The sequence below is a fragment of the Dermacentor variabilis genome, chromosome 6, assembly GCF_050947875.1.
Source record: "Dermacentor variabilis isolate Ectoservices chromosome 6, ASM5094787v1, whole genome shotgun sequence".
Lineage (NCBI taxonomy): Eukaryota > Metazoa > Arthropoda > Arachnida > Ixodida > Ixodidae > Dermacentor > Dermacentor variabilis.
In genome coordinates this window covers 54,923,234-54,950,696 of record NC_134573.1, presented here as the reverse complement: position 1 = coordinate 54,950,696, position 27,463 = coordinate 54,923,234, and the positions used below count along the sequence as shown (strand labels likewise).

The 27,463-nt window shown below is 45.9% G+C and overlaps 1 long non-coding RNA gene across 1 annotated transcript in view; it reads right to left on the bottom strand.

The window, feature by feature from the left end:
* Positions 1-1,853: 1,853 nt before the first annotated feature.
* Positions 1,854-27,463, bottom strand: part of LOC142584169 (uncharacterized) — a 114,643-nt gene continuing 89,033 nt past the window's right edge. The window contains exon 4 of the long non-coding RNA XR_012828715.1: positions 1,854-2,129. This is a non-coding gene — a long non-coding RNA (uncharacterized LOC142584169). The remainder of the gene's footprint in view (positions 2,130-27,463) is intronic.

Sequence of the window (27,463 nt, the reverse complement as noted above, 5' to 3'; positions counted from 1 at the left end):
GGCTTTAGTCGCTACGGCACGGCCCTTTTGCCGCGGGTGGTAGTTCTACGGAACAGTATTAGAGATGACGAAAGCGCGAGCAGTGAGATGACGACGACAACAATTGGAGGCTAGCGCGGGCTTGTGCCCCTTGGCCAAGTGGGGCGTATTCCCTTGTAAAAATACTTGTATATAGCTTTTTGTGTGCGTCTTCCAACGTGACTATATATATATATATATATATATATATATATATATATATATATATATATATATATATATATATTATCGCGTGTTTTTTGCGAAAGGCAAAGTTGTGGTCGGAATATGGTGGAAAGATAGCTTAGCAAAATCAGGTGAATCAGGTGGCACTCCCTCGCCTCGTCAATATTTGTTTCTCGCATCCACTAAAGCCTGACCCCATACAAATGTAGTTTCACTCGCAATCAGTGGCGTATTTTTAACGAATGATTGCACTGTTTAATAAGTAAGACAACGAATGGGTGGTTTCCGTTGCCCACATACGAATCTTCCAACCACAACACTTCATCACGAGCCGCAATGTAAACCATTGTAGTACGACGTTGCCTCTTTTTTTACTGCGTGCTTGGAGGCTTGAAATTGTGTACGTTCTGAACCGAGATAAAGAGAAGAAAGCCGCAACCTGGCACTGTTGCTAGAGATTAGGTAGCAAATAAAGACACAGATGACATCGCGTCTCAAACATTACTCAACTAAATAAATGACAAGCTATGACTTCAAAGCAACTGAAGAACGAAAATGTAAGTGGAAATGATAGATATATGATTAATTACAGGGACACCAGGTGGACAAGCAATATAGAGCTGAAGAGGGTGGAGCTCATTCTCTAGCTCAGAGGTGTAATGAGGAGAGGCACATGGAGGCGACTCTGAGCTCAGAGGGCATAAAGGTACCATAAAGATTTTTAAATGCTATCTGAAGCTGTTGCCAACACTTCTTATCGTTCACCAGCCATTGTGGGTGATCGCGCTGAAGGAGCAACTTTGAAGCGCCCCTCCGCGGTCATGTGCTCATATAGAAATAAAACGAACTAGAGCACGAGAAGCTAGGTTGAGACAAGCGATCGCAGCGTCTCCACGTGATCAAGCATGGCAGCGCCCGCAATAGAGTGCGTAAAACAGAAAGGGTGACCGGCAGTGTGGTTTGCGAACAGTGTCCTTCGGTTTGCGCGAAAAGATGAAACGCGACGGTGAAGCGAGGTGGCGCAACGTCGTAGGCAGGGGACCCTTACTAGCACCATCCTGCTCCGTCAAAACTAACGTAGTTGTGGGAGCAATGATATAAACTGGGCGCTCATTGTACGTCGGTTTGTACTAGGTGCTGTTTTGAAAATATCATCTGTAAGATATTCCTTGGGAGGCACCGAACTCTTCCGAGGTGTTCATTGAGGCTTAGAAATAGGTGGATCAGGGCTCCTTTATTAAATTCTACCAAGGGGAAGTGCAGCAGTGATGTAACATGTAACTTTTACGCAGAAAGTGAAGTCATTGTCCAGAGCAGTGGCCGTAAGCGGTGGCTGTAAGCGTGATGCACCATTGTAGTGTGCCGAGCGCTATACATTCAAGAGGATTAGCATGAAGTAACAACGCGCGCAACATACAACAATTGCGCACATAAGTGTTATTACATCGAGATTTCCTATGTATGTTCACGGATATCTGCGAAACAATTGCTCTCATCGCAAAGCTGTGTGCCGAGCCAATGAAAAGGGCCTCGGCGCGGAAGGCAATCCGTGCCGAGGCCCTTCTTTAGAATTGATTTACTTCCTTGGGCACGGAACCGGAGTCAACATGGCGACGAAAATTGGTGCACCATATCTGAAAAAGCAGAAAAGAATTTTATTTGGCAAAGTGATAATAATCTCTAAAAGTAAAAACAATAAATGACGTAAGGAATCCCCAGGTCTTCTTTGGTTGTTGAATTATTCGGTGCACTTTGGCTTCTTGCCCCTCTCGGCCGCCGTCTCCACCAAAGAGGTGGCTTTGTCTCCTTTGGTGTTCATTTTACAAGTGGCGGTTTGAGTCATACACGCACACACCTGTGCATCCAACCTGGTATCCGTAACATATGTTGCAGTAACCGCTGCATCTGACTGAAGAAAGGCAACCCTGTAAAAAGGACGTCCTTCATACTTTAAAAAAGAATGCTCATAGAGATCCTGCTTATCAGTATGCTCTGCGATGCGTGACATTGTTACACACAAAAATAGTAGGGGTAACTGTTTGTGTTGGCGAGCGCGGTAGTGACAGGTATACGGTAGAAATAGGTAGTCTGCGAGAGGACGTGCTAAATAGCCCACAACCATTGTGGACGAGGCCTAAGTACAATGTGACGCGACGAATGATGTGGTGAGAGCACACTTGACGATGCAGTGAAACTGTCGTCCTCGTTTGCCAAATGGAAACGTAAGCAGAACGTCGCATAGGGGGCGACGACTGCTCAATGCAGATTTTCTCAGATGCTCCACCTAAAGTATGGCAGGTCCAGTTCCAGCAGTACCTGTAGCGCCACTTTTAACTGTGCTCTCGGTAATGCAAAAGCGGGTGAGTAAAAAATGAATAACTGGCTCTCTAGCAAAGATAATTCTGCCTACGGGCTGCTTGATGTAAGACACCTGGGCATGGATGTAACGAACGAATAACTACTGGCTTCTTAAAGGGCCATGTGGCTGTGTAGCTGTAACTGTGCTCCGCCATGTGACGGGCGGCCTGACAATGTTGCCCCACATCTCCAGAATGGGCGTTTCTGCAAATTTTCGTAGAACGGAATATTCATTTGTCCATAGTCTGTAAATAGTCCATAGTCCATTTGTCCATAGTCTGTAAAGATGTGCCAACCTTATTCAGGCTTCATCTTTGTCTGAGTAGATTACACCGGTTCCATGAGAGCACTCCATAGGAACTATGCTGTCTATTTTTTCCCTACTTTGTCTGTTCGATTTTCAGTTCAGTTTAGAACAATCCAGTGTGTAACTGTTTACAAAAGTAATATATTTTTCAAAAATTTAGCAAAATTTTATCTACCCCTAAATAAGTTCAGGAATTGTACGCGCCAAAATCACGACCCACTTTCCCGTTAAGTGTTATAAAGTACCTTTGTGCGGAGTTTGGCATTGAAGTTGCCATGAATTAAACATACTGAGTTTTGCTCCTTGTTATGCTAATTTACATTTACTCGTAGAAATGTTTTGAATTATTAAGAATATTCCCAAAAATTCACGCTGCCCACGACCGATAAGTTCCAAGACTGAGAAGTATAAAATCCCTTCCTTCAGTTGATGCTAAGCTGTCAAATCATAAGTTATCATCCATAAACACTGTTTCCCCTTATCCTGTCCGATAAGTATGGATACCGAACAAAAAATTTCCTGTGGCCATTTAGCGGTAAATGCGAGAAATCTGCAGTAGCATCACGCCATATCTTTTTGAGGTTCCGAATCCATGATTTCAACCGCGTTCACCACATTGGAAAATGTTAAGTAGCTAACTCCACAGACATCCTGCTCCTTCAACGAGCGAAGTACAAGTGACGGTGGTCAATAGAAGGTCGAAGTATTTTGCACTATACATGTATACACCAAGTGACCGCCTTTCCACAATTCCCCAACACACCTTTTTTTCAACTTTGACACTCCTATAGAGAGAGATGGAGATGGAGAAAGACAGGAAGGTTAACCGGATATTAGTCTCCGAGTTGCTACCCTACACTGGGATTTGGAGATACTGGTTAGAAAGAGGACAGAGAGAAAATGGTTAAAAAACACTACGAATTCGAATGCCAATAAGGAAGCCCATAGATGGAGTAGCACACTGTGGTATAAGTTACAAACAGCGACAAGCTGCCTCAGTGAAAAGTGACCCACATTTCGATAAGAGGACTTATGTTCGTCAACGGTGGCCTTGTCATCCTCGGTCCGTTTATTTTAACAGGTTAGTGGGGTGATGTCACGTGCTGTTGTCGGCGGCGGGTAAAGGAAGACAATGAAAAGAAGAACGGCAATGTCGCTTAACGCTTCTAGGCACGTCTTCTAAGATGAGGGGGCAAGTGCGGGAGAGTGGAAAGGCGGCAGAAAGAAAACAAAGGACGTAGGAGGGCGTTGGGGCAGTCAGGGGTTATGAAGCCTTTAGAGAACGGCACAAAAACCGTAGGTGTCGTAGATGGCGAATGCTTGTGGTTTTAGAAGACCCGGTCAGCCGGTCCCCGCGCGAATAACAAGAATACATGACATTTTACATCATGACTTGTGTAGTGCAGCAGCAGTGAGTCGGGTATTTCTCAAGGTGTTAAGATGGTAACGTTGTGTCTTGGGGGAATGGATTGGGGCAATGGCGCGGCAGCAAGGAGGCGGCGTGACCGTGTGTGACGGAGGTGCCGAAAGCGATTGCTGACGCCTGGGACATTAGAATGCATTGATAGTGGCCTGAAAAGGAAAAAAATGGAAGGAAAAGAAATAGAAGAAGAATGAAAAATTGCGGTAGAACGCATCACGCGAAGACTCGATGGCAATGTGTCAGCATTTATTCAGTAGAGCCACACAACGTATTACTACCGTCAATACAAGTTACGCATGATACGTGTACTGCAGAGGCTCCCCCCTTTCACGCTCACCTAAGAACACTGCGAGCCAGGCAGCGCCGCCAACACAAGCCTGCACGTGGCCTCCGAAAGGCATGCCTCGGCGGTGCAGGCAAGCGCGGAGAATCCCGTCATACGGCATCCCCTCTCGCGCTTTTTACTGAACATGCTGCGCCATCTAGTGGCACCGCCGAGAAGTCTGCGGTTGGCATCCGAGACGAGATACATAGCACGCCAGTGCCTGCAAACGCTGAGAACTGTGCCCTCGCATGACCGCACTCTTAGTGACACGTACTCAGTGACCAAGGTAGGCGGGAGCTGAATTAATGAGTGGCACATACCCAGTGCATAATTGGCTCACTTCGCTAAAGCTCTGGCGTGAAAAGTGCGCATCGAAAGCGGCACACGCCCAGTGCATAATACGTGGGCTCACCCCCACCAGTGATCAGTTGCTTTTATTGCGAAACCAATACTGCTCGCACTTTCGGCCCATCGGTGGTCGTGGCGCCTCCATACACAGCTGCGCGTCAAGTGACCGTATGACGTCACGCCAGACCGAGAGACGGGGCCCAGCTCGCGGCATCGATGGTGGAGGCGAAGCTTTGCGCGCCGCTGCTGCGGCGCTACCGAGAGAGGGCGCTCGCTGGTGTGACGTCACGCTAGGAGGATAAATGGGGCTTCAGCTCGGCTCCTCGCAGTGGTCGGCGCGCTGCCTTGCGCTATGCCGGATAATGTATAGCCATAAGTCTAACAAAGGGGAACCATGTCCACACCAACAGCCGAACCAAGGCGCAGCCAAGGGTATTGCTTTCCCATTCTTCCAGGCTTAACCAAGCTAAGCCCTCAGCCAATTTTTGTGATCCACTTTCATTTCCAATAATTTGTCATTTCTTTAGTTCGCTCAGTAAGTACAAGAAATTTCCCTTATATCATCCTTGGTGCCCTTGCTTGCGATGTATGTATATATATATATATATATATATATATATATATATATATATATATATATATATATATATACATATATATATATATATATATGTATATATATATATATGTTTCCAGGGGTGTTTAAATTCCAGGGGTGTTTCAAGGGTTGTTTAAATTCTCTCTTAGATCCACTACAAGTCAGCTTTTACGACGAGAACGGAAACTTTGATGGTTAATATCTTCTCTGGCTCAAACAGAAGTCCAACGTGAAATGCGTAAATAATGGCATACAAACAGTGCTATGTATATTATTCTTGCTTTATCTCATTGGCCCGCTTCCACGTGGTTGGCTAAAATGAAGCTTTGCAAATTAATAGTTTCAAAATATATTGTGTAATGACAAATGAATGCATACCAGTCCTACACTTCGAAGGAAGGCATGAAACAAAGTGGTTATGATTAAAAGAAGCTTCTGTTTCTACCTTACATAAAATTAATTTCGAGTGATTTGTTGAAAGCCAGTCCTCACACCTACAATTTGTGCTTCCTAATGTTTGCTTCTACTTACGTTATATTATACTAACCTTCATGAGAGAATCAGATAAGGATTCCGCAAAGTGAAGGGGAGAAATGGCTCATATTTAATGAACACAAACACTGAACTTACAGACTGCTTGGTACATGTGTGACTAAGAAAACCACATACGTTCGCTCAGTACATCTGTGATTTTAACACTACTGTGGCATAGGAGGTTACTTCCTGGTTAGCAGGTTGCGGCTCATGTCACGTTCTGCGCCGTTGTCCAGACAAATGCGTATAATCATCCCACTTACGCAATAACTTATCGGCAAGTCTTATTATCAAACTAACAAGATTCTGTGGAATATTCTTTCAGCATAGGCTAAAATAAATTTTGCTTGTTTTATGACTTACAAACTGCAGACCATGGAGGAATCAGATTTTCCGTGTTCATAAAAATACTTGTAGGGTCTAACTATGTACGGCACAACATAGAGTACTGCGGAATTCCTGTCGAAACGTTATAATGCATACTCTTGAAAAGTATCTCAAAGTGCATTTTAACTCGAAAAGCCAACAGTGCACCCATGAATTTTTTTCTATTTGCAACAAATTCTTTGAAGAAATGACATACACTACGTCAGACATGTAGACAATAACATTTGCCTTTAACACGGTGAAAGACCCTCAGTACTGGGAACACGCTGAGGTATTGAAACCTCATAGTAAGATGTATGTACTGGAGCTTGTTTAGATATCTTTCCTTATACCTCGATATGCAGAGCCAGATTTCTATGGTATTTAAAATTAGCGGTTACTGCTATCCTCAAAAAATAAAGAGCCAGGTTATTTGAATCCAATTGCAGATATTTTGCTGTCAAATAAGAACATATTTAAAAGCACAATGATTGAGGAACACGAACAATACAGAAAATAAGAAAATCACAATGAAACGTCATGGAAACGCGTTGTGGATTCTATCGCTCATGTAGGTAAATCACAAAAGTAACAAAGAAACATCACAGAAAAATGCATGTGAGCGGCTGCGTCTACTCTCTGGAATGCACTGCAGCACTTGGCTGCATACACATCGTTCACTGCCACACATTTGCGACACAGAACACATCCGGAACATGCACGCTGCAGAGACATGTGATTGTTTTTAAATCTTTATGGGCGGCACCACAAACACAGAAGGCACGGACGACAGGAGCGCAACCAGTGCACATTCAACACACTGACTCGAAAGCAAATGCGGATGACACCGGTGTAACCTGCGCGACACGAGCGATGATTCCTCTTATATTTGATGCTTTCCGACTGAAACAGCTAAAACACACACGGGAACAGCGTACACTGCACTTGTGTACCTATCAGATCATGTGACTAATTTCAGAAGCTTAAAGTGGATGTTGATGACAGCAGCAAGTCGTGTGAAACCGCGGAGGTACCACAAGCCGTAGCGCAAAACCAGGAAGGGGCTTGAACACAAACCTTCTAGTCCCTCTGCCGAAGTCCAAATCGTTGACAAGAAGACCCCCCACCCCCCAGCGACTGCTTCCTAAGAATAGCATAAACAGATATCGAAGGCCATGATTTGCTGGCTACATTCGGTCGAAGCTATTGAATACCCAAAACACGTTATAGAATTTTTTTCTGCGCTAAGCTATGTCGGAAAGTATATCGATTGTTCCATGGTTATTTTTTGATCGCAAGATGAGATGTAGTTGAAAACGACAAGGCACCAAAGGAGAGTGTACAGTTTATTATGTTAGGCATCAGAGAGGCCACATCAGCCTTACAAGTCTGCAGGTGGCGCCACCCACTGCCGCATTTTAAAGGGATCGCTTTTAGCATCCATCTGCAGTACCCGCGACGCCGCTATGCGCGGACGCCAATGGTCGGCGCCCTCGCTCGGCATGGAGGAAAATAAAATTATAGGAGGAAAATCAGGAAAATTCCATATGAGGAAAATAAAGTTGGATGGCACGATCACGGTGCAAGCACGGTACGCGCTAGTCCGTTCTAAGAGTATCTTGCACTTGTCCTCTGGTCCTGGCGCTCCGCTGCAACCTCTCGGTCGGGACATTGATCACTCCCGACTACGAGATGACCGACCCCAGCACCCTACCGACCTCAGACATCCTTCCGCCTGGCGCTACCTCACACCCACAGGACGTCGCAGCTCTAAAGCCTCGCCTGCGCAAGTTCTAATACAAGGACACACAGGTTTGGTGCGACCAGAACGAAGCCTCCTTTTATTTACAGCACACAACCTCAGAGACTTCTCGGTATCGCTACTTTCTTGTCAACCTGCCTCATGAGGTTGTTCACGAAGTGGCGGGCGTCAGCGTTGCCCCTTTCGGGGATGCCCCGTACCAGCACCTGAAGCAGAAAAAATTTGGACCGCACAATGGCGTCTGAGAGCGTGCGCCTCCAGCATCTGCTCAGCGCCGAGGAGCTGAGAGATCGCCGCCCTTCCCAGCTGCTTTACAGCATGAGTCGGTTCCTGGGCTCAAGCGATCAGGACACGAACCGTGCGCTCTTGAAGGAGTTCTTCCTGCAGTGCTTGCCGCAGTCCACCTGCCGTGTCTTCGCCTCTGCAGGAGACGTGACCCTCGAACGCCTCGCGCAGCTCACCGATCGCGTTTACGACGTGACTTCTCTATCGGTCGCATTCCTCTCTTCAACACCAGATCCCTTTACGACGTTCCGCTTAAAGACCGGATCGAGCAGCTCACCGTCTTTATTGAGGCTATTCAAACGTCCTCTAATGACCAGTGCGGCTCCTCCTAACACCCTAGACGAGGTCTGTTTTCGCTTAGCAGTCCCTGCTCGTGCTCTCCTCGCAAATAATTTAGTTTACTACTACCGACGCACATTGCAGCACCGCGCCCGCTAGTGCAAGTCCCCATGTCAGTGGTCGGAAACAGCCCTGCGATATCACTGATCGAGCCATGTGACCTCGCCTTACAGCGCCGCCTCCTTTGCATCGTCATTGATCGTATTTCCGGTCTGTGCTTCCCTGTAGACGCTGGTTCCGAGGTCAGCGTACTGCCGTCCTACAAGCGTGGCCGCGCCTTTAAGTCCCCTGGCCCTGCGCTCTGCGCGACGAGCTTTACCACTATCGCGCACGTATGGTCTAGGGTCCCTGACTCCCGACCTTGGCCTGCAGCGCAGGTACCGGTGAGTCTTCATCGTAACTGACGCAAATCAGCCTACCCTCAGCTCTGACTTCCTGACCCATTTCGACCTCGACGTCGGCATCAATCGCGTCTTGCTGTCAATCAGCAAGACGCGACTCTGCATCGCTGCAGTTCTGTCGGCTGTCACTCCCACTGCCATCCGAGCTCTGATTCCACCATGCCCGTCCGCTCGAATCCTGGAAGTCTTTCCTAGAGCGGCAAGGTCTTGATATTTAAATAAGCCTCCCTAGGACAGCGCAACCCACCACATTCTAACGCAAGTTCCATTCATTGCAGTTCGTCCGCGCCACCTCTTCGGTGAGTGTCTGGCCATTGCTAAATGAGGATCCGATTACTGAATCCCTCGGGGTATTATTCGCCCTTCTTCCAGCACTTGACCCTCCCAACGAAATCTTTGGGCTAAGCAATGCAGCTGAAACGTTCCAAAGCCTAATGGCCGAGGTGACACGCGGACTCCGTGCTGTATTTGCCAACCACGACGACATATTCGTCGCAAGTCCCTATCCACAAGATCACGAGCTTCGCACCCAGGAGCTCTTTCAACGCCTTCAATAATTTGGCTTGTGGTCAACCCACACAAATGTGTTTCTTGCTCTGTGTGTTTCTCCCATGTCCATGCCGTGCAGACCTTCCCAGCACCCACTTCCCTACGCCATTTGTGTGAGTCACTGGGCCTAGCAAATTTCCACCGAAGCTTTATTCCGCACTACGCTGAGCTTCTGCGCCCATTGAACTGACCTTCAAACGAACAAGGGCTCCTCATACGCGGTGTGCTGGTCTCCCGAAGCGGAAGCTGCTTTTAGGGCTGCTAGACAAACCGTGGCCGATTCGGTGCTTCTCATCCACCCGAGAACTAATGTGCTTACTCGCATCATGGCGGATACTTCCAGCGTGGTCATCGACGCTGTTCTCTAGCAGCAAATCGACTCTCAGTGGCGTACACTGGCTTCTCTCGAAAGCTCCGACCTGTCGAGACTCGCTACAGTGCTTTTGGTCGCGAGCTGATCGCTATCTACTCAACTATCCACCACTTCCGGTATTTCTTGAAGGACCACACATTTTATGTTCAGAAGGATTGTAAGATTTGGTGTACATCTTCCTTACCAACTCTCCCAAGTACGTCGCAGGTAAAGTTCGTGAACTGGCCTATATATCGGAGTTCGCTATAGACATCCGGCACATCAAAGGCAACAAAAACGGGACAGCTGATGCACTCTCTTGCATGACCTCCATCTGCACTTCTACATCAACTGCGAACTAGGAATGTCTAACTGCGGCGCAGATGGACGAGCCTCAGCTGCACACGCTTTCTGACCATCCTGGTTCCCTCTGAATACAACTGGTTATTCAGCCGTCTCTGCATGGCTCACTCTGGTGTGACATGTAAGCAGTTGCGCATCGCCCTTTCATTCCGTCTTCCTTCTCTCGTGCGATGTTTTAATCCCTTTATGAAATCTGCAATCCCAGCATCCGAGCCACGCAGTGCTCCAGTACACAGCGCTACATCTGGCCAAGCTTTAACACCGATGTTCTTTAGCGGGCACGTTCTTGCCTCGCGTGCGACACCGCCAAGTGACCCGCCACACGAAGACTCCTACGCAGTCTTTCTTGCCACCTGCCTGTAGCTTTGACCTCGCCCATCTTGATTTGGTACAACCACTTCTTCCCTCTCATGACGGCCGGCCCATTCTAACAATGACTGCCCGCTTCACACGTTGGCCCGAAGCCGCGCCCATTCCTGACATTAGTGCGGAAACGGTGACCAAAACCTTTGTTTCAGCATGGGTTTCTCAGCTTCGCTGCCCCGGCACCGTGACCACTGATCGCAACCGGCATTTTGACTGTATACTCTCAACGGGACACTAAACCGAAACAATCAATCAGTTTAGACGAATGAAGCATTGTTTGAGAACCCTACGGGCAGTCATTTCACAAGAATAGTTTGGTTATTAGATGAGCAAATGAAGGTCCAAGTATCAGTATTTGAATTTCACGCCGAAACTCTGACGCCGCTACGCCAGTGTGGCGTCAGGGATTCCAAAGTATGTTTTCGCATTTCGGCCGCGTTAGCTGAGTAAAGGTTCCCAAAATTTGGTACATTTAATATTTGGTTCCTTTAGAACACAATGTAGTGAACCTCTACGGCTATATATAGCATTGTAGTAGGCCCTACAAGATGCCACTAAAATCCAAGACGTCACAGCCACTAAGTGCGGGAACCCAAGTAGGCGTCGCCACACGTATTTCGTTCGTGCGCTTTTTCTGGCTTGCCAAACGTCTTATCGTTGTAAGAGTGGTGTTTCCGGTGTTGTAGAACGGTAATTTACTGATGCAGAAGATATCATTTTTCACTTTAGTGTACCGTTAACTTCCCTCAACCGCCTACATGGCGCTAAACACTGCCGTATCACTGCACATCATCAGTGTGCCAAGGGCATGGTTGGGCGGCTCCACCACTAGCTCAAGGCTGCCCTCACTGCATGCCTGGATCGGGAGCACTAGGTCGACCATCTTACTATGGTGCATCTCCGACTACGTGACATCCTCTGTCGCGACCTTGGCTGTTTTCCGACCAAACTCGCCTATGATGCACCCCTGTGGCTTCCTGAAGACTTCTTCGTTCCTTCAAAACCCTCACCCCAACCGCTGCAGTATCTTCAATGCCCACATACAGGTCTGCATTCAGCAAATGAGGTCCGTCCCGCCTCGATTGTTGGAAGACAATCGAAGTCCGCAACAACCCTATCAAGTGGCCGCGAAGTAGTCTCATTAGAGCTCCTCAAACCGGCCTACCTCGAGCCGCCTCTTGCGGAGCTCCCGGCGGATGTCGCCAGTGTATACGCGGATCTGCATTAACTAAGCCAGCACCTTCTGCACTTCGTCGAAGAGTACATTTCGCCGTTTCATCTTGGTGGGGGCCCCGTAGCTCCCACCGACACCACTACGCACGGACGCTAATGGTCGGCGCACTCGGTCGGCCTAGAAAATGATGAGGAAAGTGAAGTAGGTCGGCGCTCGCTCGCGGCAAAAGCATGGCACGCCCAAATCCATTAGATCCTGCTACGCCAGTCAAGTTGTCTTGGCGCTCCACAGTGACTTCTTGGTGTGCGACGCATCAATTCATCATGCTCGTCCGTATTCTATGTGCCGGTCGCATTTGTCAGCTGCTACGATGTGTCTGATCGTGTTTCTGTGTTTGCTGTAATAAAATTTAGCGAAGTTCGCGTGCACAAACGTACCAGAAGATAGCTTCTGCTACGCTGCAAACTCGCCATATGCGTTGCGCGCCGGGCAAATGTAGACCAACAATTTTCATGACATGGAGTTAGTTACCTTTGTCTATGGTTTTCGTGGAAGGTTGGGTGGATGACGCCAAGAAATATTACATGTTATTAGCCAGCCTCAGCTAGCAACATCGCTGCCCCAGCCACTTCTAGGGCACTTCTCTACCGTCGCGTAACGTTGAAAAGGTAAGTAATCGTGCTCGCTAACTTCACGCGTGTTGTGCGTGCTTTTCGTGTATGCATAGAGTGCCTTGCGATGCAAAAAATAAAACTCCCACGTAAACAGTGAAACAATGGCTTGCTGAGCGCTGGTTGTCAAAATTTAGTTATAAAATATTTTGGCTCAATGTGAAATTAAAAACATTGATTAGCGTTTACCTGCTAATGAGAAAGGTTACATTCGGAAATAATCGTCTTCGTCATGTGCGCCTCTGCGCGAGCTGCCGCATTTCTTTCGAGGTTTCATAACAACGACTCATCTGCCTTTTCACCGATTCTTAGTGCAATGACGTTTACTCGCTCATAATTGCTTCTGCGTATTAAATTACTTCTGCTTAAGTGGTTTCGGTTTACGAGCAGGCTTAAGCGAAAAAATGCAAGCAAGCACAGTTTCCTACTAGCAGAGCTTACTTTTTAAGACAAGGTGCGTTGACATAAATTTGATGTAACTAAACCTGACGGGAGAAAGTTCCCTAACCACAGCCAGTTTAGGTGCTCGTTGCAAATGTTCAGAGCGTGACAGCTTTAATGCGCCACTGTTATAAGTTAACACAAAACTTATTTTTGAGTAGCGAGGCCGTGACCCACTGGAGCGTCTGTATAATGGCGGAACCCCCAGAAATGCAGGGACCACGTGGCTATGGCTGCACCAGGACGGCGCACAATCAGGTTAGTTGAGTCCAGTATGTACGAAGTGTACGTATTCCAAAAAGTTGGATCTCAATGCAATTCGTGGAGAAGTCTTTTGGCTCTTATTTAATACAGCTCACTAAGTAGGCGAAATATTTATGCAACTTACTCCTTATGTCTGTTCTCAGATATTATGCCCACATTATGGTGTTCCATATGAAACTAGGCCTAACGCGTCCTGATGTTTAGTACTTTTATCAATTACTAGGCTGTAAGTTACATTTTATTTTTGCTTTTTACACACAACATTTATCACTTTCTATAGGTTTTATTGTTTTGAAGCTGGGCTTTCTATGCTGTAGGTTTTATATCAGCATTTCTCTCTGTTGATGATGCATTCTCATGTAAGAATTCAGTCTACGGGGTCAAATATGTCATAGATCTAAGCATACAGTTTATCCGCAGTGGGCTTACTATTGTTTGATAACATTGATACTGACAATTATTTCTGTATTGTTCCCAGAATAACTGCCACTGGCAAATACACATTTCATGAGTATTTGTATCATTTATGTATCCTATAAAGAAATGATACATGACCCCCATGCATTCCGTATTCACTTTGCTTTAGCTACTACAGTATTGAGGTTTTTTCTAGTAGGCTCGCATTGTTTCTTGCTTTTTTGTATTTGCAAGCTATCCACAGTTATACAAGGATGCATTGTACTAGTTTCGAGAGTGCGTCTAGTTACATTATTTTTCACTTTATGTCTGTACAGCAGAATCCACATAATTAGCAGGTAGGCTGATCAATTAAGAAGCATGCAATTTCGTCTACCTGCTCTGATTTGTTGTTTTTTTAATTGAACTGTAACTTTATTCAAATATGGAAAACTGGTATGCGAAAACGTCTGGATCCTTAGCCATAGGCTAGTTTGGGATCTATGCAGTTATTCAAAGAAAAGTAAACGATTCAGACATGGGCACAATCATTTCTTGTTTTGGATCAAACAAGCAAAACAAAAAAAAGAATGGAAGGAAATGCAACCAAACAAAAACCAATAAACTAAAGTACAGATCACTGCAGGAGCAAAAAAGCCGCGGCCCCCGCCGGCTCGGGCCCGCGCCCTTGCGCGCAAGTCGACCACACAGCCATCGGTACCCAGAAGCGAAAAGGCTTAGTTGCTCTCCAAACTGCTAAGTGTCGCCCACGACAGGAGCCCCACACCAACAGTGAGGCAGTACGTATCCGAGACAAGACTCATGGCCTCCCTCCCAGGCAGCCCTCACACATACATGCTTGCGATAAGAATACATCAACTGGTTACACAAGAAGAATTGCTTGAACATTTGTAGCTTTAGCTGTTTGCAGAACCGTAACGCGTAATTATTATTCACTCAACGCAGCAAGAATATACACTGATATGCTATATATACATTTGATTCACTGTGTGTCGAGTAAAAACAAGGGTACACCGGCATTTACACTCACGTTACTATACATCCTTAAACACATACATAAAACAAGAAGAAAGCGTAACATCAACGCTGTATCCAGTTGTTGACATCATTATAACTTTCGTTAAAGCCTAATCAGTTTAGATCGCAAAGAAAGAATTATTTTACAGTAGTATTCAAATTTACTGATTGCTTAATATTTGCAGGAAGCGACTTCCATATTTTAACACCTATATAATGTATGCGTCGCAGGCCGTACTGGTTGTGGCATATCGGGACGAGAAATCTCTCGAGGAAGGCTGAGCGACAGCTAAATGCAGATGCATTGAAGATAGTGACAGGAAATGGCATGTTGCATCTCGTTATCGAGCACACTAATAAGGCACGTCGTAATCTCGCAGGTGCGATAATGACATGACTTCTTGACGGTGTAGCGTAGTTAATTATCCGCAAAGCTCTCTTCTGAAGCCGTACTGGTGTTTATTGCATTGTTGCTCATCAAGTGAATTTGATGAGTACAGCACCTCGTAGAACCTTCTACTTGACACTCGCATTAATTCTACAGCTGTCAAGAATGATTTCTATTGAGCTGTGTCCCTTTCTATGTGTTCTGTTTCATCCTATGTACTTGCTCAGCACAGTGGACCGCCTTCTATTGATTCTGCTTTGCACTGTTTAGGTCAGAATAGGTTCAACGAGCAAGTACAATGTATAGGGCTATCATTGAGACTTCGAGAACTGGGCGGATAAAGTGAAGGCATTACATATAATCCTAAAGGTATTTTTGACAAAACATTGTGTCTAGAACATGTATTGTACGCACTACAACTCCTATGGCTTTAAGTTGGGTATGCAAATATCTATAGCCGCCTTCCGCATGTTAGCATTTTAGCTACATGAAAGCCTATGTTGTGTCTGCGAAAGTCAAACTTGCGGTTTAGGCGGCTAGCTTGTTTTTGTTGTGCGCTTACACTTGCTTCTGTGGTGCTTAAGAACTCTAACGGTTTGACAGCTGAATCACTGCACAAATTTTGAAGCTAGCTTACAGCCACTATTGCTACAGTATGCCAACAGATACCAAACACCGCATTTGTGCATCTTCTGAAGACCAGCCGTACCAGCTGCGTGAAATTTGTAGTGTCCTTTTGGGCATGCCGGTCAGTTCATGTAACTCCTCAGAACAACATATATGCAGGGAGGCAAGACATACAACATGAACGTTGCCAACAACTGGCTGTTTTGATCGAAAGCTTAAAAATATCAGTAACACTTGATGTGTGCTTAAATTGTGCATGTTTTTTTTTTCAGTGGGGAGGTGTAAGCTTGTATACATAGGCATAAAATCACGATGAATGGTATTTGTGCAAAAAAGTTAATAGGCACAGACTTTTGCTGTCCCGTGTCATCCAGAAAGGACGCCTTTTTTCTTGCTTTGTTAATGGATGCTGGCTCACACATCTTACTTATGTGGTATGCCTCACTGATTTCACTTGTAAGTTTTTAGCGTGAGTGAAAACAGACAAAAAATCTTTATCTGCCGTAAAGCCTTACCGTGTCAACGCACTACCAAGTCGAACGAGCATTATGAGGTTTTAAATGAAATATAGTGATTTCTTTTCAACGTACTTAGTTACTGGCCAGTCAGCTCTGTGTACATTTGACCACACATAACAGGAATACCGTACGCTGCCTCTTACACACATTAGACAAATATGGCGCTATCTCTAACCAAGCAAACCTCGCTTTCCTGCACGCATTTTTCAGTTCAAAAGTGGGCGGTCGGGTACAGCTTCTTGTCTTTTTTTTTTTCACTGTAAACATGCCTGCATAACAGTCCACAAGCTAATTGAGAAAGCACCCAGGCAAGGGAGGCCTGCTTAGTTAAAGATACCAAGAAATTTGTGTTATGTCTATCAGGGGTAGTCAAGTCTGTTTCTTTGATCATGTATATATTTGGTCAAATGCGCACAGGGTCGGCTGGCCAGTGCCTCAATATGCGCCCAGGAGAGCACCATAATTCACACAAGGGACAAGTGTGTTCATCGTACTAGACGATATTTTGAAACGACTGATGCTGCACGACAGAGTTAGGTGCTTCGCCTGTTTGTTCACCTACGGCAAGCGATTCACGAACAAAACCAGTGACGAATACCACATGAAGAAAATGGGACAACATGTGCGAACCAACGTTCATTATGATTGCATCAGAAAAAGGAATTCTCTTTAAATGACATCGAACAGCAATCATTCCGTGCTTATAAATGCGATTGTTCATGTAAGTGCTCCTATACTATTGTACAGTTGTATTGGAACTCGTGCTCTTTTTAAAAGGACTGTGCCGGCATGCAGTGTAGATAGTTTCCTTATTTCTTCCAAGAAGGTAAATGTGGAATTCGCCGTTGTTTTTGCACTGTGGTGTTCCTTCTGGAACTTGTCGCACACTCAAAAGTTCAACATGCAAATGTACCAACCTTGTCAGGTACTTGTAAGTCAGTGTTGATAAAATTGAAATATTGTTTTCAGCTAGAACATTCTTGCCACTTATGTGACTTCCGGTAAGTATAGTACTACTCATCTGCCTTCTCATAAAGCATGCTAAAATGAACTTTTGCATTGATGGCTTATGTAACGACTGCCTTATAGCACAAGCAGAGTTGTATAGATAGGAGCTGTATTTTGTCTATCACCAATTGCACAGAAATTTATCAAAGGTGGGTGCTAGGAGAGCGCTTTTGATTGGCTTGCACACTCTCTACTTCTTCCATTTCCCAAAGCTGAAATACTTCACTTTGGCTTACCGAAGCTGCTTTTGACTTGCTCGCAATGTGTCTTGTAAAATTAGTTTCAGTCAAAGGTAAGGCATATAATTTTCTGCGCAGCGCCTACACTAATGCCGCTGGACGTACCTGCTCTTTCCGGTTTCAGTTGTCGCAAAGTAAGACTTATTTTGATAATAGTACTTAATGAGATAAAATTGGTAATGGGGTAGGCTTATCGACATGAAGAAAATTATTATTGATATCATGAAGAATAACTTTAAGTGATGCCTAGAATTACTCCTCTTTTTCAGGCTGCACATTAGATGCGCCTAGCAGTAGAGCTGCGACTGGCTGTGAACTGTTTGCGCTTTCCATATAACTTGCAAGTTTTCTTGCCGCATGACAAATGGAGGCAGTGCTCTCCAGCTCCGAATCGATGGACCAGCTCAGAGAGAGAGAGAGAGAAAGGAAAGACAGGGAGGTTAAGCAGAGATTATCTCCGGTTGGCTACGCTGTACCGGGAGAGGGGCAAAGGGGTGCAATAAGTGAGAAAGAGAAAACAATAAAAAACCATACACACACATATACATACATAATAAATACGATACAGATCTGTTTCTGTGTGCACCGTGACGAATTCTGCGAAGGCGTTCCTAGTGTTACGCAGTGTCACCGTCCAAACCTACGTCACACAGTGTACAGTCAGAACTTGTCACAAAGACCCCTGTGTTTTAAGCAACCCAGCAGCGCTTTTATAGCAGATCGTGTAGATGCGCGCGTAGGCCAGTTTCAAAGTATATTGTTTTCCGTTATTGGGCGCTGGTACAGTTGGTCTAGGGGGGCCGAGAGGGCTGCTATTTGCGGGTTGAAATGACGACACTCACAAGGAAGGTGTCCGATTGTTTAGTTGCACTCGCAGAAGTCACGAAGTGGACTGTTGGCCATTCCGATAAGAAAGCAGTACGAATTTGAAAATGCTACGCCATGCCATAGACGGACTAGAAGGGTGCAGTTACGTAGTGGAAGGTTGGGCGCAATACGGAGCTACAAATTAGGGTCCAGGGTGTGAAGGCGTGCACTTGTGAATTCAGATGAATTCCACTGAGCGAATTTTAATGCACGTACAAGTTCGAAAATTTTTTCAATGCGACGAATGGCAATGCAGTTGACGCCGTCATGGGCAGATCGGGCAGCTGCGTCAGCTGGATCCTTGCTATGTATGCCACAGTGACTAGGCCACGACTGATATGTTATAACGTCTCCTTCGTCTACTAGCCCAGCCTGGTCAACCGGGCCAAGAGGGCAGCTAAGGCCGCTAGACTCCTGGACTGAGGGGAGAACACACTGTACAGCGTAAGAGCAATATACGCTCGTGTGCTCCTTTGCATGAAGTTTATTCTCTCTTTCGCCGCGCATCTACCTGAGATGACGTTTAGTTTTAAAAAAGCTACGGAGCTCATATACTGCATCTTGCGTTGAGAAATTACTTGGTTGCTAGGGCAACAAAGTGCTTGCCAGGAAATTTGGTGCACTTAAGTTAATGTACATAATAAACAAATATTTGCACTACTCCTTTACCTCCGATGTTTCAGCAACTTGTCAACTACAGAATAAACGTCAACTAATTATTTACCATAGTAAATGTGCATACTGCAGCATGAAACTACGGTAATATGATTCATGTATTCATGTTTTATAGATATTTGATGCATGCTAAAATTTTTATGACACATCAGGGGGCCCCAGCATTAGGCCTCAGCATGGTCTCAGGACACCACACGAGGATACAAAAAGTACCAGGCGAGCGCACCACACACACGTTAAACACACCAAGATCACCAGGTCAGGTACACCGAGCACACGAGACATGGCTCACTGTAGACGCGAAGACCGGTACACCAGACACACCAGACCAGGCTCACCGTGCATACCAGGACAGACACACCAGACCGGTGTCGGAAAATGCGCTCTTGTGTAAACGATACAGCACACCAGAAATGGTCTGTTGCATTTATCGACTGGGTAACTACGCAAGTTGGCACCAGAGACGGCCATTGAAGAGCGGCACACTCCTAGTGTCACTTACGCAGTATTCCAAGTTGGCATCAATGAGATTCAGTGGAGACCAACACAGACCAAGTGGCAAATGCCCATCATTCCAAGTAAGCATCGAAGAGGCTCTTCGAACAGCAGTGCGTACCCAGTCCTGCGCCTATGTGGACGTGAAAGGGGTTCATTGAGGAGCGGTGCTTATGTTCACATTGCCACATACTCACTGACCCAAGTTGGTCCTATATTTGATTTCGATGCCTGTTACCTGAGAACATCAGCCCGATGCGCTACCTATTCGGCCACTTACTCAGGTAGGTGGGAAAGCAGTTAGATATAAACATGCATAGACACAAGCATACGTAGACAGTTACATAGATAGCCACCAGAGAGTGAGTGAAGCACCGAAATAATGCGCCCGCATTATTACGAGGAAACAGCGGAAAAAATTAGAGAGCCCGCAACACTTTCAGAGGTTACTATAAAATATCTAAAGGGAATACATTAGGAGATTACATGGGAGACTGCGTTGGTATACTATTATGATTCATTTTTGTTTCCTGATGTAGTGTCCCGAAGTATTCCACTATGTAGTCACCCAATCTGTTCGGTTTTGTGCTTTAGCAGTAGACTCCGGAAGCGTTGCGGGTTCCCGAATATTTTAATGGAAACACACACATTCAGAGCCACCACAATATCTACTTTGTTTAATCCTTTGACAAACAAAGTGACGGTGCCGCTTCTTGCGTTTAGCTTTGGCCTCGCGTATACAAAGGTCGGTGTCTATCCGCATTGCACGCCGAACCGCGTTGCGCTGGGCCCGTTCGTATTCTTCCGATGCATAGTTTCGCGGTCGACCACGTGGCTTTTTAGATGCCGCCGAGGTACGTGCTTCTGGATCCATTTTGCAACACGAAGTGGATACATGCCAACGCGCGCGGCCTTTTTTATACAAGTGGCGAGCCCTCTCCTGTGACCTCAGGAACCGCTTGGCGCGCCGCGCCAGAGGTGCACCTAGCACCCCTAGCGTGCCGCCACAAACCGCCAGGGGCGCGCGCGAACTAGGCCCTGCTTTGCCTCGCCGATAACACCTGCTAGTGAGGAGTAGAAGCAACGCCTCTCGCTCTCTATGCAAAGCTTCCCCCTGTTGCCCTGGGCTCAAATCCGCCTACGGGCAAGCGCATTCCGAATTTATTTGCAAATTTCTCAGTTTATTATACCTGGATATGTCTAGATAACCACTTGTCATAGATTATGACATTTTTCTACATTCTGCGTCCATCTCACAATACTAAACGTACATATTAGAGTTCCTACTATTAAATGTACCACTACCGCTGGACACCGGCAAAACGCCCAATGAGCCAACGGTATCGAGCGGCCAGCCGCGCGGCAATTTCGCGTCTATTTGCTTGCTTCTTTCACGCCCGGAAAAACACTCTTAAGTAGCACGTATTGAGCAACCGAAAGCTGTATCGGGTGTTTTTCATGTTGCGCTGTAATTTTTTCATTGACGCTATTCATGTAGTTATGTCATCCGAGAATTTGTATATTTACTTAAGGCTATATCTAATAAGGCGGAATGAACAAAAATATTCTGAGTATCTCCAAGCGACGGCAAAAAACATTACCTTGGTTCCGTCTAGCTACGTGGCATTTGCATATTTTTAATACTTGGTTCAGGTTACGTGCAATACTCTGTATATGTTTGCATGTAGAGTAGTTGTTGCGACCATGGCACAGAGACCGGATGTTGCCTTTGTCTTTGTTATGAGTTTTGCATGCACAAGAATCTCCTTGAAATTGTTGTATCTGTCGATTACCCTGAGCGGTTTGGGAAAGACCTGATTGACTTTGTAGTTGCTGATGAGAACTGGGCAGTATTTATTGAGGATGTTATTAACGTATGGCCGTGCATTTGAGAATACAGGAGTAAGAAGAGGCTTCGTTCTTCTTGTGGTAATAGGGTGGTTTGGGAAGACGTCAGTTTGCTCAAGTTTGGTTGCATCGTTCTAGGCTCTTTAAGGGCAGGGTTCGTGTAGTTCATGCTTCATAGTTTCCTTAAGGTGATGGAGTCCATCTATGTAATCTTGAGTGTTAACACAAGTGCGAAGTCTTGTGGCTTCGCCTTGAAAGATAAAATTTTCGCCATGTTGGGGGTGGTCGTTTATATATTTTAATTATTGTTGCTAGTCATAATGTTTCCTATACAGAGTTGCCTTGAGTGTGCAATTCTCAATATATATTGTTGTTTTCACGAAGGTTATGCACTCAGGTGAACATACCGGTGTGAATTTTATTATTGGGTGAACAGAACTGAGGAATGTTACAAATTTATGTATAATCTAGTAGAACTTCCGCAAAAAGAGGCGTTTTCTCTTAAAAGGTGGATGCACGCGAGCCTCCGCCAAGGGGCGTGTACTACAGAATGACGTCACGAGCCGGAAGCCCGGTGACCCCGCTGATGAAGTAGATTGCCGCCCGCACTACGAATCGGGCTGAGGCGCGTCAGTCATGTGCCTCTGCCTCTCGTCATAGTGAATTCCCAAACTGTTTCTTGTGGTATATGATGCCGCAAATATTATTGCGCCCTTGCGATGCACTCACACGAAAGGCGAACCAGTAAGGTCTAGATGTCCCAGGTAGTACCGGAACTGAGCGACTAGTTCAATTGGGTATCACTATACGTTGGAGGAGCTCATAGAGGCGGACAGCTTGCTGAGTTGGAGACACTAATCAGTTCGTGCACGGACAGGAGTATCCTCGTAAAGCTAGGGATAAGCTTATCACAAACAACAAGGAAGTAAAGTGTTGGTTCCGAAGTTAATCAGGCGAAAATCGAGGTCCCCAATCTACCCCAAAACATGCCCCCCTAACTTAGTGCAGAAGACAAAGCAAAGCCAAAACTCTACTAAAGGCGTGCATAAGAGCCAAGGAGGCGTTGTTCATGGACGCAGCGAAGTACCTGAGTAACGGATCCTACGTCGTGGTGGTAATAAACTCCGACTACGAGCGCTTAAGCGTTTCCCCGATGCGTTCTAAAAGTACTGAAATTGCAGAAGGGGCTGTCGCTGATGCAGTACTTTCCCCCCAATTTAGATACGTCATCAGCCACTCAGAGTTGACCATCAGAAACTACGGGCGAGGAATAATATCGCCCGAGCCCCCTAACATAGGCCACGCGAAATCCCAGCTGGTATCCTCACAGGGATTCAAAGAGAGATACACCATTAGGTTTCCAGTCCACACCTCCTGCGAGATCAACGATCCCAGCCTCAACGACGAAGCCCACTGCATCGCACGAAGTCTCACCGTGCTGGCGAGGAAACTTCTGCCAAACTAACGGTAAGGGGTGGCCTGTATGGAGAGGAACAGAATGCTCAGATTCTGTGACGTCACCTGCTTGTGCCAAAGGTCGACGTGCAGATTCCCACCCCCTATCACCAAATTAGACAGATCTGAGGCGGTTGACTGAAGGCGACTTCAAACCAGAACCTTCCCCAAGCAGGTGCAGCTACATTGCATCTACCCCGAACTGTACCCATATCATCATCAGCAGCAGCAGCAGCAGCACCAGCATCATCAGCATGGTTACGCCCACTCCAGGGCAAAGGCCTCGGCCATACTTCTCCAACTATCCCGGTCATGTACTAATTGTGGCCATGTTGTCCCTGTAAACTTCTTAATCTCATCCACCCACCTAAGTTTCTGCCGCCCTCTGCTACGCTTCCCTTCCCTTGGAATCCATTCCGTAACTGTTAATGATCATCGGTTATCTTCCCTCCTCATTACGTGTCGTGCCCATGCCCCCATTTCTTTTTCTTGATTTCAACTAAGATATCATTAACTCGCGTTTGTTCACTCACCCAATCTGCTCTTTTCTTATCCCTTAACGTTACACCTATCATTCTTCTTTCCATAGCTCGTTGCGTCGCCCTCAATTTAAGTAGAACCCTTTTCGTAAGCCTCCAGGTTTCTGCCCCGTACGTGAGTACTGACAAGACACAGCTGTTATAAACTTTTCTCTTGAGGGATAATGGCAATCTGCTGTTCATGATCTGAGAATGCCTGCCAAGCGCAACCCAGCCCATTCTTATTCTGCTTATTTCAGTCTCACGATCCGGATCCGCAGTCACTATCTGTCCTATGTAAATGTATTCCCATACCACTTCCAGCGACTCACTACCTGTCGTAAACTGCTGTTCTCTTCCGAGACTGTTAAACATTACTTTAGTTTTCTGCAGATTAATTTTTAGACCCACCCTTCGGCTTTGCCGATCCAGGTCAGTTAGCATGCATTGCAGTTGGTCCCCTGAGTTACTAAGCAAGGCAATATCAACAGCGAATCGCAAGTTACTAAAGTATTCTGCATTAACTCTGATCCCCAATTCTTCCCAATCCAGGTCTCTGAATACCTCCTGTAAGCACGCTGTGAATAGCATTGCAGAGATCGTATCTCCCTGCCTGACGCCTTTCTTTATTGGGATTTTGTCGCTTTCTTTATGGAGGACTACGGTGGCTGTGGAGCCGCTATAGATATCTTTCAGTATTTTTACATACAGCTCGTCTACACCCTGATTCCGCAATGCCTCCATGACTGCAGAGGTTTCTACTGAATCAAACGCTTTCTCGTAATCAATAAAAGCTGTATATAAAGGTTGGTTATATTTTTCTATCACCTGATTGATAGTGTCAGTATGGTGTATTGTTGAGTAGCCTTTACGGAATCCTGCCTGGTCCTTTGGCTGACGGAAGTCTAAGGTGTTCCTGATTCCATTTGCAATTACCTTAGTAAATACTTTGTAGGCAACGGACAGTAAGCTGATCGGTCTGTAATTTTTCAAGTCTTTGGCGTCCCCTTTCTTATGGATTAGGATTATGTTAGCGTTTTTCCAAGATTCCGGTACGCTCGAAAGCATGAGGCATTGCGTATACAGGGTGGCCAGTTATTCTAGAACAATCTGCCGACCATCCTTCAACAAATCTGCTGTTACCTGATCCTCCCCAGCTGCCTTCCCCCTTTGCATAGCTCCCAAGGCTTTCTTTACTTCTTCCGGCGTTACCTGTGGGATTTCGAATTCCTCTAGACTATTCTCTTTACCATTATCGTCGTGGGTACCACTGGTACTGTACAAATCTCTATAGAACTCCTCAGCCACTTGAACTATCTCATCCATATTAGTAACGACATTGCCGGCTTTGTCTCTTAACGCATGCATCTGATTCTTGCCAATTCCTAGTTTTTTCTTCACTGCTTTTAGGCTTCCTCCGTACCTGAGAGCATGTTCGTTTCTATCCATATTACACTTCCTTATGTCAGCTGTCTTACGCTTGTTGATTAACTTCGAAAGTTCTGCCAGTTCTATTCTAGCTGTAGGGTTAGAGGCTTTCATACATTGGCGTTTCTTGGTTAGATCTTTCGTCTCCTGCGACAGCTTACTGGTATCCGGTCTAGCGGAGTTACCACCGACTTCTATTGCACACTCCTTAATGACGCCCACAAGATTGTCATTCATTGCTTCAACACTAAGGTCCTCTTCCTGAGTTAAAGCCGAATACCTGTTCTGTAGCTTGATCTGGAATTCCTCTATTTTCCTTCTTACCGCTAAATCATTTATCGGCTTCTTATGAACCAGTTTCTTCCGTTCCCTCCTCAGGTCTAGGCTAATTCGAGTTCTTACCATCCTATGGTGACTGCAGCGCACCTTGCTGAGCACGTCCACATCTTGTATAATACCAGGGTTAGCGCAGAGTGTGAAGTCTATTTCATTTTAAGTCTCGCCGTTCGCGCTCCTCCACGTCCACTTTCGGCTATCCCGCTTGCGGAAGAATGTATTCATTATCCGCATATTATTCTGTTCCGCAAACTCTACTAATAGCTTTCCCCTGCTATTCCTAGTGCCTTGGCCATATTCCCCCACTGCGTTGTCTCCAGCCTGCTTCTTGCCTACCTTGGCCTTGAAGTCGCCCATCAGTGTAGTGTATTTTGCCTTGACTTTACCCATCGCCGATTCCACGCCTTCATAGGAGCTTTCGACTTCCTGGTCATCATGACTGGATGTAAGGGCGCAGACCTGTACAACCTTCATTTTGTACCTCTTAGTAAGTTTCACAACAAGACCTGCCACCCTCTCGTTAATGCTATAGAATGGCTGTATGTTACCAGCTATATTCTTATTAATCAGGAATCCAACTCCTAGTTCTCCTCTCTCCGCTATACCCCGGTAGCACAGGACGTGCCCGCTTTTTAGCACTGTATATGCTTCTTTTGGCCTCCTAACTTCACTGAACCCTATTATACCCATATGACCCATATGATTTGTGTAAACTATGTAGGAGAAAACACGCCTTTCTAAGGGCATGCCCACACGTGTACAGAATAAAAATGCAGTTTCCTCAGAACAGCTTTCGGCGGGGTGGTAAGCCACACTGACCTGCTCAGATCTGCAAAGAGAACTATGCGCCATCCATCGAGTGCTAGAGGCGGCTAGGAGACAGGGTCTCTCTGCCCCCCTCCCCTTGTCGCGGCCTAGGCCATAGCCTCAATCCCCTTGTTTCTTCAGTAAAATTATTTTACTCACTTGCACACTTACCATGCCCCATCTGTGCCACTTGCCTTCATTCTGAGCCCTGATCCGGCAAAGAAAGATTGCAACGAGTATCGCTGACGCTGCGCCTGAAAACAGGAGCCCGTCGCGGCACGGAATCCTGTCGCGCAGGCGATCCTCAGTCACGGAGGCAATCGGCTGTCGCACTTCAGTCATCTGGGCGGGGCCTCTCCTTGTCCTCTAAAGTTGTAGCCCACTGTACTGTCATGACCGTGTCCCCATATTGTAAGTATGTCGTCTCTGTGTTTTTTGGTGTGTGTGGGGATTATCTGTTCAGCGAGATATAAAATCTGTTTTCAGAGTCCCCATATTTTTGCTCGGCTAGAATGGTGGGAAAAGTGTTCCCATAATTGTCCCAAGTTGTTTGTGTTTAGTAAATGTACTCATACTCGAAATCGTTATATCTTCAATGCTATCGCATTGAAGTCTACTTATATTCTACATTTTGTTTGGAGAGAGTATTTTCTTATCGAGAGAAAACCATCAGGGATGGGAATGTTAATGTGTGGGGCCATGTGCTCTGGTGTTACGATAATTGTGTTTCGCTGTACGTGCCTTTATTATTGTACTCAATATTTCATAGTAGGGGGGGAGGGTATCTTGTGCAAATGATGGAAGTGTTTTGGGGAAATCACCAAGGAAATGTTTACGATATGTGGAGTGGCTCTCTGTCTGGGAGTTGTTCTTTGACAGTATCGTACTCCATGAGTTATTAGTGATGCATAGTTCAGTGGGTGGAAATATGTGAATTTTGGAAGGAGGTAAAAGCTTCCTGCAGAAGTGTGTCAATGATCACGCATAGTTACTTTACCCTTAGCAATATATCCGTCTTCAGTGCTAACCTCGCTTAGCTATCATATGTTAACGGAAAACCTTATAATTCCTCAACGCTTTGGGTATGTAGGCTGCAATCTATTCCCTTCGTGTTTCGAACTTTGGCGAGCTCATGTCGCAGTGGTTGCTTTTCCTGAACACTTCATTCTTGTCAGAACACTGGTGCCAAAAAACACGCACTCACCAAGAATAAAAGAAAAATAAAGAACATGACGTTTCGGGCCCTGTACGGGTCCCTTGATCACAATGAACATATAAGCATAGGCGCGCCACTATGTATAGGTGAGGTGACGCAGCATCCGGTGACGCAGCATCCCGAGAAGATTACCCCACGTCCTGTTTATCGTGGACCTTGCTGATTGTTTGTAGT